Genomic DNA, 12,626 nt, shown 5'->3' with positions numbered 1-12,626 from the left:
TGTGGTTGAGCCACGTATCCCCCATCTTGTAACTGTGCATTTGGTGTCTTTTTCCTAGGTGCAGAACTTGGCATTTATCCCAATTAAATTTCATTCTGTTGTTTTCTGCCCAGTGCTCCAGTCTATCCAGATCACTTTGAATTTTGTTTCTGTCTTCCAAAGTATTAGCTATCCTGCCCAATTTTGTGTCATCTGCAAATTTGATCAGCATTCCCTGCACCTCCTCCTCCAAGTCATTAATAAAAATGTTGAAGAGCACTGGGCCCAGGACTGAACCCTGCGGTACCCCACTCGTTACCTCTCCCCAGTTTGAGAAGGTCCCATTGAGAAGCACTCTTTGAGTCCGATTCTGTAGCCAACTGTGGATTCACCGGATCATTGTTTCATCTAGCCCACTTTGAGCTAGTTTGCTCATCAGGATATCATGGGGCACTTTTGTCAACAAAGTATTGTCAACAATGACTGGCAACAACGGTTCTCCAGGGGTTCAGAAAGGATTCTTTCTTAGCCCTACCTGGAGATGCTGGGGATTGAACCTGGGACCTTCTGCATGCCAAGTATGTGCTCTACCACTGAGCTACAGCCCTTCCTATTGCTGGATAATGGCAACTGACAAACAAAACAGCCCAAGATTTGTTTCTCTGCAACCATGTGAACCCACTTTTCTCAAAGGCTTGAGTGAGAAGGAGAAAAACCAACCCTCTTGTCTGTTTGTATAAAGTCAAATACAGTTCAGAACTTCTCTTGCCCACTGAAGAGAATTCGCTTTAAGAATTCCCCAAGGTATGCTCTGGATGGAATAAAGAAGAGAAAGAAAGAACAGGATAGGGGAGGGAAGAAGAAAAGAAGAATGGTGATTGGAAATGTGCATGGGGGTGGGGGGCAGAGAGAATTCCCTAAGCCAAGTGGCTCCTTTCAGAGAGGTAGTACTTCAGAGGAATTTAGGAGGCTGTGCAGGGTAAGGATTGCACATACTTAAATGAACTTTATGAGGTGAGGTGGCTGAGGGCTTTTTCTAGCTTTTTGAAAATTGTAGAGCCTATTTAAAAGCCCCAGCAGTTTCTCAATCATGACGCCACATAGTCCTAACCCTCCCTTTGGGATTATTTAAGTCTTAAAGCTATTTAGGAAAAATTAAAGTGGAAGGGGAGAAAGAAGTTTGTGGAGGCTGATTGGATCCTTTGCTGTACTGAAACTACTAAACTTCTGCAGAATTCAAAGGTAAAGGTTCCAGTTTGGGGCAGTAAAATCTGATGCTGTGTGAAATACCAGTATTTCACATGGAACTCTTTCTTCCCTTCCTTCTCCCTCTTCAAAATTTCACTGCAGACAAGCTCATAACAGTGGGCATGTAAGAGTAGAAAAGAAAAGTAGGGAGAGAGAAGTTTTTTGCACCTCAAAAAAACCCTACACCAGAGATTAGGGATAGTGACCTCCTAATGGTCACCTTAAACACCTTCTGATTAGGATCTCTAATCCCCTGGGTGACTTGACAGTTTTTACTTTTTGTTTTAGACTTTGAGAAAAGGAAAATTTATGCATGGTTAGTGCAAAAGCCATTGGACCTAACTGTCTGAAATTTGGTAAGTTCAATCAGCTCCATAGGAGCTGCTAGGTCTCCAAATTCCATGAATTTATCTGGAAGCATAAAAAAATTATAGCTCTTTACTTTGACAGATTTTCTTGGAAAAAGCAAATTTTACCTGTGACTAGCACAAAAGCCACTAGGTCTAACTGTCTGAACTTTGGCAGGCTCAGTCATCTCTATACAGGTTCCAGGTCCCCAAATTCCATGCACATATGTGGAAGTACACAAAAAATACAGCTCTTTGCTTTGACACATTTTCTTGAAAATACCAAAATTTACCTGTGACTAGCACAAAAGTCACTGGACATAATTACCTGAAATCTGGCAGGTTTCATCAGCTCCATGGGAGCTGCCAACTTTCCAAATTCCATACACTTATTTCGAAGAACAAAGAAATTATAGCTCTTTGCTTTGACATATTTTCTTGGAAAAAGCAAATTTTACCTGTGGCTAGCACAAAAGCCACTAGGCCTAACTGTCTGAGATTTGGCAGGCTCAGTTATCTCTATGGGGGCTGGCAGGTCCCAAAATTCTATGCATATATGTGGAAGCACAAAAAAAAAAAAAAAATAGCTCTTTGCTTTGATAGATTTTCTTGAAAATACAAATTTACCTGTGACTAGCACAAAAGCCACTGGACTTAACTGCCTGGAATTTGGCAGATTCAATCAGTTCCATGGGGGCTACAAAGTCTCAAAGGTTCATGTATTTATCATACAAACTAAAGAAGTTATGGCCGTTTTTGTTTTCCAATGCAAGTCAATGGGAAAATGTAAAAAACATGGCAATTAGGACAGCTCAAAAGATCTGGGGCACAGCAAAAAAAGAGGAAGATCCAGGGCCCGTGCCTAGGTGGGCCCTTCTATAACAACAGCCCTGCTTCAGAGCCCCCTGGCCCAACTCCTCCTTGTCCGATCCAATAATGTGGAAGGAGTGACAAAAAACAAGGCTGCTCCTTGCCTTGCTCTCCTGAGCAATGGTGAGGCCCAGGCCCAGAAGGAGTGGTTGGGGAAATTGGACAGTGACCTAACAAGTAGGGTGGCCACTTGGGAATTGCTCAAAAACAGGACATGCATCACCAAAAAAGGAGGACAAAGGAGGACACCAATTTTCATATGTGAATTCATATGTATAGATGCATATTTAGAAATTATTATAGTTTAAAGAGAAATACAGTACATCTTGCCATAGTGTGGAAAACTATGACCTTGCTTACCTGCTATCCAGGTGCTGTTGATAGGTCCCTTCAAGGCCCAGCAGCTCTTCCTCCTGATGGTTGTTTATCTTTAAACCAGAGTTGGACTGGACAGCCCGTCAAACAGAGGATGCCTTCAAAACAGAAGACGGTCCTCTATTTCAAATATTTTATTTGATTATTTATTTATTACATTTCTATACCGCCCAACAGCCAAAGCTTTCTGGAGGGTCCACGACAATTAAATCCATAAAACACCATGTAAAAGTTTAAAACGAAGTATAAAATAAAAATAATAACCAAATAAAATCTAGAAGCAGCGCCAAAATTTAAAATACACTAACGGATTTAAAACAACAGGACTTGAAAGACTACAGCGCCTGGGAAAATAAGGTGGGCATGGAAAAGAGCACAACGTGGCCATCAGGTGAGCCTCTCTGGGGCGCTGTCTGTAAAAGAGGACACCTGGACGCCCTGTGTGCCCGTTCATGGAGGGGGCTCCCAACTGAATGCCCACAAAACCATGTTACATTTCTTCTGGTTCTGCAGGAGATCTTTCCCCTCGTTGTCTTGGAACTTTGCAATTCCTGTCAGGCCTTCTGAAGGACCCACATTCAAAAACGCTTACTCATTTCTTCATCAAGCTTTCTGTCTGTCTGGCTGGCTGCCGGAGAGGCAGGAACCTTTCACTACCGCGGAGAAGAGGAAAAACAAACACACACACAACTGAGAGGAAGGCTGATCTTGATGGAGACTGCAAAGGCTCTGGTTTGATGACTGGTTACCAAGGCAACCAGGCCTTCCTTGAAATAATTGCTTGTTACACAGACACACACACACCCCTCCATTTTGTGTAGAAAACTGGCCTACATTTCATTAGAAGAGACATAGTAAGGAAGAAAGAAAAAGGAACGACCAGCAGCTACACAACTGACATTTGGTCTGCAATGTACATGAGCAAGGATACAAAGATTAGCAAACTGTTGCACAAAACTTGGATGGATTGCTATATCCACGTTAATCCATGACGGTTGATTCAAAATTGCCCACTACATTTGAGGCCGAGCTAAAATTTATCTTATTTATTTGTTTTTACCCATTCATGCAAATATTTCTAAGTCGATTTCCCACCCTGTATGAGCCCCAAAACTCTACAGCACAATAAAACATAATGAAATGTAGGAGAAAAAGAAGGTAGTCGAATGGCAAAAAATAATTTAAAGTGAACTTTTGACATCTTTGTGAGAGATGCTTAAATTAGTGTGTGTGCGTGCATGCGTGTGTCTATACACAAACATGAATACACACACACACACACACACAGTCTTTCTATCAAGGGATTTTTTAAAAAGAAGAAAAGGAAATAGCACTAGCTTTGAAATTACATCTGTAGAGTCTCTGGATCAAAGAGAGGGTGTTCGTACCCCCAAAACTTTAGAACACTATAAAGCGCTACCACCATGTTCTGATACAGCTCTCAGATGAAACTCTGATAGGAAAAACTCCTTACAAAGGAGCCCCAATAACTCTGGGAGGATCTAACAGGCTTAGAAAAGAACCTTCCTCTTTGGAGCTATTTAAACCTCTCAGAGGCATTAACCCAGCAGTGGGAGGCATAGAAATTTGGGAGGCATAGAAATTTGAAAAAGGAAGACAAGTTTTAAAGGGATAAACAAAGCAAGCTTCTTATACATCGAAGCCTTGTTTGGTACTAGGCAGACACTCAGTTCCTAGCTGCAGGAACAATATATTTTTTTCTAATCCATCTCAGAGATGTATGCTCTGCACAACTCTCTGAAGACCCCCCCCCCCAAAAAAAAGGCATGAAGAAGGAGGAAGTGACCCCATGACCTCCTGGGCACTTGACTCAAAACCCAAACTTTTCTTCTCTGGCACACCAAAAGCTCTCTTATCTTTTGATTCTCCTTTTTACAGACAAAACCAGTTTACTTGGAAGAAGGTGGGACCAGCCCACTTTTGGACATGAGCCAATCCCTCCTGGCCATAGCTGTTGATGGGCAGACAGCACAGAGAGGAAGGGTTAAATCTGCCGACCCCATGTGCACTGTGGTCCTAAGCTGTATTGCCCCTGCCCCCAGCTACTTTTTTTTTCCCCTAGAGAGAGAGATGTGGTCAGTTCTAAGCACATTATTCATTTAATATTTATTTATTAAGGGATTTATATCCTGCCCTTAAAAAAAAAATCAAATATGTTTTTAACTTAATGTGTTGTTTGGTCCTTGGTGAGCAATTCTGCAAAGCCTGATTTTGCATTTTCTTTCAAGCAGTTGTCCAAATTCAGGGCTCTATATTTTGATGTGAGAGCGGAGAAAGGATTTCATGCCCTCTGAGGTGCATTCTGTAGCTATTGCTATAGTAACTTCTGGCACTCTTGGTTTCATTATGAACAGCAGTGGGGGAATTGTCCCCCCCTCCCCTCAGGATCTATTCATACCCCAGCAATTGAAACATGCTTGGAGGTTTGTTTTTCTTTTTAACCATTGAGAGAGCAACCCTTTACGGCTGGGGGCCTCTCTGAGGGAGTCCATGCTTGGGTCTCTCTTAGATCCACCTGGCAGGCCTGTAGCCAGCCTAAATATTCAGGGAGCACAAAAAATGTATGGGGGCAGTTCATCTGGTTTGCAGGCCTTTTAAAGACAAAAATGTAAACTTTTTAAATTATTTGTAAGAAAAAAATTAGGGGAGGGGAGTGTCAAGGTTCCCCTTATGACTTGGAACTCCTGAGCAACTCCTTAAGGATCTCTTGCCTCCTTAAGAGTCCCACCTTTCTTCTTTTAAACTTCCCCTTCCCAGTAACATGGGGTTTAGGCTGTAGATGTGGGGTGACTGACACTCTAGACACAGGGTTTAACCACAATAGTTTACTGGTAAATTTAAAGGCAGAAAATCACAACTAAAGGTATTTACACAATAGAATTAAGTGATACAAAAGGCATTAAAAGAAAATTCAAGTTGCAAAACGCATGTTCCTTTACCCTAGCTGTACTTAGACTTCTCTAGGCTGCTTCTTCCTGCTCCCTCTTCAGGCTCTGGTCTCACTTCAGGCTCTCTCTGCTCTTACCGGCTCTCTTGCTCTCTTTATATACCCTCCTCCCTCAAAACCAAAAGTACTGCTTCAAACTGGAAGAAATGAAACTTCCGTGGAGAAATGAAACTGACACTTTACTGGAAAAATGAAACTACTCCGTGCAGGGTTACCCCCCTCCCAACAGAAAACTCCAGGCCTCTAAGCCTGACCATTTCCCCTTGCCTCTGTAGGCCTCAGACTTTCACATGGGGACAAAGAAAAGTTAGGGGGGGCTGCCCCCTAGCCTCCCGCCACCAGCCTGCTGCCGTGCTCAGATCCTTAGCTTACACGTCACCAGTTGGAGGAGAAAGAGAAGCAGCAATCTGAAATTATTTCTGCAGACCAGCAGCTACACGTGGTGTTCTGTATGGATTTTTATGGGCCCGAAGAAACTAGCAACTTTGGATTGATTTGGGTTACTGGGTTAATAATGAGGGTTTAATATTTACTCCCAACTGTCCCTATTTCCTGTTCCTGGAAATCACCAGCCCTATTTTTTGTCATCCGAGGATCCCTTGTGTCTGTCAATTGCTAATGTAATTTTCAGGATTCCCAGGGTAGTATCCAATGGTACTCCAACACAGAGTAGACCAGTGAAGTGAATGGGCTTAATCTAAATAGGACTGCCATTGGTTACTGCCCCAGGGTCTCTAGAGGTGAAATCTCCAAGTAGGGAATGGATTAATGCCGTATCTAGCACTCATAGAAACAAGTGTTGTATGCAGTCAACCATTGGTCCATCCAGCCCCACTTTGTCTGGACCAATTGGCTGGCAGCTTTTTGTCAGGATCTCCAGCAGAGATGTTCCCTTTCACCTGCTACCAGATCCTTTTAACTGGATATGCCAGGGATCAAACAGAAGAACTTCTGATTGCAGAAAAAATGTGCTCTGTCATCGAGCTATGGTCCCATTCATGTAAATGGATGCACATGAACGCTACAGCATCATGTGATGCACAGCCTGCCATTTCACACACTGCCATTGCTGAGGCTGTAGCTCAGTGGTAGAGTACATGCTTTGCATGCAGAAGGTCATAAGAATATCAGAAGAGCCCTGCTGGATCAGACCAAGGGTCCATCTACTCCAGCATTCTGTTCACACAGTGGCCAACCAGCTGCCCATGGGAAACCCACAAGCAGGAGAGTAATAGCACCCTCCCGCCCATGTTCTCCAGCAACTGGTATTCAGAGGCATACTACCTCTGATACTGGAGGTAGCATATAGGCATCTGGACTAGTAGCCATTGATAGCCTTCTCCTGCAGGAATTTGTCCAATCCCTTTTTAAAGCCATCCAAAGTGGTGGCCATCACTATGTATTGTGGAAGCGAATTCCATAGTTTAACCATGTGCTGTGTGAAGTAGGACTTCCTTTTATCTGTCCTGAATCTCCCACAAATCAGCTTCATGGGATGACCCCGGGTTCTAGTAATATGAGAGTGGAAGAAGAATGTCTCCCTATCCACTTTCTCCACACCATGCATAATTTTGTATGCTTCTATCATATCTCCCCTTACTTGTCTTTTTTTCCAACTAAACAATCCCAGCCGTTGTAACCTTCCCTTGTAGGGGAGTTGCTCCAGCCCCTTGATCCTTTTAATTGCCCTTCTCTGCACTTTCCCACCTCTACAATATCTTTTTAAGGTGCAGTGACCAGAACTGGACACAGTATTCCAAGTGTGGTTGCACATAGATTTGTCTAAGGCCAGTATGATATAGGTCCCAAGTTCAATCCCCAGGTAGTGCTGGAAAACATCTCCTTGGATCTCTGGAAAGGCATTGCCAACCAGTGTCAACAATGGACCAAGGGTATGATCCAGTATAAGGTAGCTTCCTGTTTTCCTAGGTCCATAGGTATATCATGAACTGTTGGTAACCTATTGTAAGACACACACACACACACACACACACACTGCTACTACCAAGAAGGGCCTCTCCTATTCATACTTGGCTCACCTAGAGGAAGACCTCTGAAGACAACTTAAGTCAAAGGTCTCCAACCTTTGGGGGCATATTTGGAAATCTGAGGAAATATCCTGAGCACCACCACAAACTGCCTGTCTTGATGTGGCTAGTCGTCACAAAGGACAAGTAACTCCGAGAGCACACCTTCTATCTTAGCATCCTGCCTGGTCACAGAGGTCATCGAATGAGACACTCCAGGTGGTTTTGCATGAACCTGAGGTCCTTTTAGAGCCTGCTCAGAGTAGAAACTTCAATGTACTGGCTCCCACTCTGTGGAATTCCCTGCCAGTTACTTTGTTTTCAGAATCTGCTAAAGATGTTTTTTATTTAGACAAGCTTTTCCCCAAAAGCTATGCTTTTATTAATATAACTTGATTTTATTTATTTATTTGTTGTTGTTGTTGTTGTATTTTGATACCCCCCCTTCCTTCATTATCCACCACTTGGGAACGTTTTTTTTAAGATGTAGAGCAATTTATACATTTAATTAATTAAACCCGCCCCAAAGACTGAGTACAAGGCAGAGGTGGGTTTTGAGCCCCAAAGCACAAAATAGCTCCTTGAACCCACAGTTTTCAGCACCATCAGAAACCTATTTCACAGAAGGCAAACTCTTTTTTTCCTCTCTCCCCAGCCCCCTCCACCCCACCTCACTGCCAGCCATCTCATTCTCCTTCATCTCTTTCTCTTCCCAGATCACCACCCATGCACACTCTCACGCATGATCTGGATCACCACCCATACACTCAAACACTCTCTCCGACCCTCACCCCCCACTTTCTCACATCCATCCATCCATCCATCCATCCATCCATCCAGTCACACACATAAGCAACCACCCTGTGGACCCAACATACCTACCTGCATATATGCATCCCTTCCTTTGCCTCCCCACTGCAAGCACATGAAAAACCACATCCACTTTCTTTCAGGATCCCTCCAACATTCTCCCTCATCTATTCAGACATACAAACATGAAATCTTCCCCAAGGTTGTTCCCAATTGCATCCCCCAAGCCCCTGCTGACTTACAGCTGCTCTTCCTAATACCCCCCCTCACCTTCCTAACCCTCTGCTGCTCTCCTTAGCCCTCTCCAGCTTACCAGACAGAAGTGACAAGAGTCCCTTTTTCTTCCCTCTCCCCCTTTTCTTGGTGGCTGAGCACACTGGCACCGCAGAGGAAAACATTAGCCTGCAGCCACTCAAAATCTTCATTGTCTAAGAATGTCTCTGAGCCCCATGTGCAGCCCAGAGGCATTCATGGGAAATAATGATGGCAGTGGCTGGAGGCCTTCACTTCACTTCACTTCACTTCAAAGCAATCCCAGCTGCTGGTAAGAATATTTAATTCAAAAACACACAAAAAACAGGACACCTCAGCAGGCACCAGGGAACGTATCTGGCTCTTTCGAACATATTACTCCAGTGCTGCATCAACTGCACTAGGATTGACTCAGGGCATCTCCAAAACAGCCTAAAATCCTGCATTTAAAATGGGGGTTTCTGCTTACATTTTAAATGCAGGATCACGACGACTCCCTTTTTCACGACCTTCCTTTTCCCCCTCCTTCTCCGCCTGAGTCTTCCGTTATCTTTCACTGATCTCACTCCTCTTCTTGCCGCTTTCCCTTTTTTTACGGAGGGAACTCAAGCCGAACACAATGGGGTAATTTGAAAGCTCATTATCTGCGATCTATTTAAAAACGGAACAAAGGTCATTTGGTGTAGGAGACACCCTGGAGGTTCACGGCATCATGTAAAGAGTCTGCAAACTTCCGTGAAGGAACAATCTCAATCTCAGGATAAAAGCTCCATGTGAAGAAAGCCTACAAGTGTTGATGCTGACTTTTAAAGCCCTGAATGGCTTAGGATGAGTCTACCTGAAGGAGCACCTTCTCTCCCTATGTTCCTGCTTGACTGTTAGAATCATTTCTTCTCCGGATGCTGCTGCCCACAATGGTACAACCGGTGGCTACCGGAAAAAGAGTGTTCTTTGTATTCCCCTCACCCCCAGCTTCCTGTGGAATACCCTGTCCAGCAAGATCCACCTGGTATCCTCACTGTATATATTTAGACCACAGGCCAAGTCCTTCCTCTTCTAGCAGGCAATTCATCTTTAAGCAGTTGCTCTGATTATTAACTTTATTACTAGTTCTTTGATTTTTTAATGATTTTTATATATGTTGATATTTTCCTTAATTTTATTGGCTGTTATTTTATTGTTGTTTGGGGGTTTTATGATTGTAAACCATCCCATTTGTCAGCTGGGAGTATATGAATCTAACAAATAAATAAAGGTGTTTGTGGGGTGAACATTGCCCAACCCCAAACATACATGCCCAGATCACTTGTCATTATTTTCCATCTGTGAAAAGCGGCCAACCAACAGGTCAAGTCAGTCAATCTATGTAGTCATATATTGCAGGGGTGGGAAACCTGTGGCCTTCCAATTGTTGTTGGACTATAACTCCCATCAGTCCATCAAGCATGGCTAATTGTCAGGGATGATGAGGTTTGTAGTCCGATGACAACTAGAGGGCCACAGTTTCTCCATCTCTTCCTGCAATACAGTTGGGCTCAAAGTGGATTACAGCAGACTAAATAAGAAAACAGCAATCTGTAACCTATACCCACATTTCAAACAAATTCAGTAATAAGCCACTCAGCCACTCAGTATCTCAATGAATATTGTAACAAGTGAGAGGGCCTTTTTGGTGGTGGTCCCCAAATTATGGAATGATGTCCCTGACAAGGCCCGCCTTGCACCAACATTGTTATCTTTTTAGCGCCAGGTTAAGAGCTTTCTCTTCTCCCAAGCATTTGGCAGTATATGATAAGTGTTTAGTCGATCCTGGAATATCTTATGGTTATGGTTGTTTGTTTTTGAGATTGTTGTTTGAAGTTGTTTTATATGTTTCTTTTGTGAATATTTTGTGTCTGTTCATGTGTTTTTTATGTAAATGGTTTTAAATCTCTGTATATTGTATTTTTAATGTTTTTCATCTTTGTAAACCGCTCAGAAAGCTCTGGCTATTGGGCATTATAGAAATGTAAATAATAATAATAATAATAATAATAATAATAATAAAATAAAACATTTCAAGGGAAACAAAGAACTCGTAATATCAGTCAAAAGCAGTAAATAATAGAACTCCAACACTTTAAAGTAACTCATTTCATAAACATAATGTAATTCAAATCAATAGCATATCATAAGGATAAAGATAAGGACAGATAGGGTGCAATCCTATGGGGACAGGCAGCCGTCTCCAAACTCAGCGGCAACCACCTATCCAATGCAGGGCAGGAGAAGCGCAGAGGGGATTATTCCCTCCATGCTTCTCCTGCCCTGCATTTGCGGCTAGACAGCCAAGCCGCAAATGCAGGGCAGGAGAAGCGCAGAGTGGGGAAGGAGGCTGCCGGATGACACATAGACACATAGGATGTGTCATACCGGCATTTCCGCCTTCTCCGCTCTGGAACGCCCCCCAGAATGCCCTATTTTGGCTGCTCTGCACTCCTCTTCCAAGAGCGGAGCACGGGGCTGTTCCGCACTGCCTGCGAGGCAGCATGGAAGGGGGTGAAGGTCGGTCCCTGGAAAACCACAAATCCTATGGCCATCTAGCCGCTGACTAGTGGCCATAGGATTGCTCCCTCCGTATCTCAATGAATATTGCAACATTCATTTAAATAAAACATTTCAAGGGAAACAAAGAACTCATTGTAATATCAGTCAAAAGCAGTAAATAATAGAACTCCAACACTTCAAAGCAACTCATTTCATAAACATAGTGTAATTCAAATCAATAGCATATCATAAGGATAAAAAGACAGTTACTTCTTAAAACATGCTATATTACCAGAACACAATTAGCTTTTACTAGAACCCTGACAGCCACCAGCCAGAGTCAGGTGCAAAAGACTATACTTAGGCTGCAATCCTTTACTGTCTTACCTGGGAGTAAATCCCATCGAACTCAATGGGGCTTACTTCTGAGTAGATGTGCATAGGATTGCACTGTTAGGCTTAAATCCTGTACACACTTACCTGGGAGTAAATCCCAGTGAATTCAATGGGGCTTACCTCTGAGCAGACAGGCACAGGATTGCATTGTTAAATTTGAACAATTCTAAGCCCAGGAATTTGGTTCGAGACCCAGATCTGAACTGAGCTCATGGTCTTTCAACACAACAATCCACTTTGTTTTATGAACACACACCCCCCTCTCTAGCTTTCTCTATTTCAGTGGTATAATCTTGGGAGGCTTAGAGAGCCATTTTGGTTGCTATCGTTAAACATTTAGGAGTGGGAAATCTGAGCCAATCTATTGCAAATCAACCAGAGACCTACCAGTAGATCCTGATCTACTTTCTGCTGGCCCAGCCCCGTGACATAGCAATCTGATCCAGCAGGATTAACTTGTATTCTAAGCATTCTGCTAAATTTTGCTGCCAAACTGAGATTTTACCAGCCTGCCCAGATTTTCAACAGAATGGCTGGCTGCCAATCTTGGCAATAAAAAAAGCTGGCAAACCCGAAGCACCCTGAGGCACCATTTTCTCCCTTACAGATTGGTGATGATCCGGGAGTGCGGGGGGGGGGGGAGAAAGGGCATCAGTACTCAGCACCAGTGGTATAGCAGGGCCAGGGCTTACAGGGATGTTGATGTCATCTGCCACCCCTTCAGATTTCCCTATTGCCTCTGAGCATAGCTGCAACCCTCACAGAAGTGGGGAGAATATGAATTTTCCCTGTTGTATGCTAAGTATTTTGGGGTGTCCTGGTCTTGAA

This window comes from Heloderma suspectum, chromosome 6 (assembly GCF_057233095.1).
Source record: "Heloderma suspectum isolate Gila_16-S chromosome 6, 16-S_ref, whole genome shotgun sequence".
NCBI lineage: Eukaryota > Metazoa > Chordata > Lepidosauria > Squamata > Helodermatidae > Heloderma > Heloderma suspectum.
Note: the sequence above shows the minus strand (reverse complement) of the source record.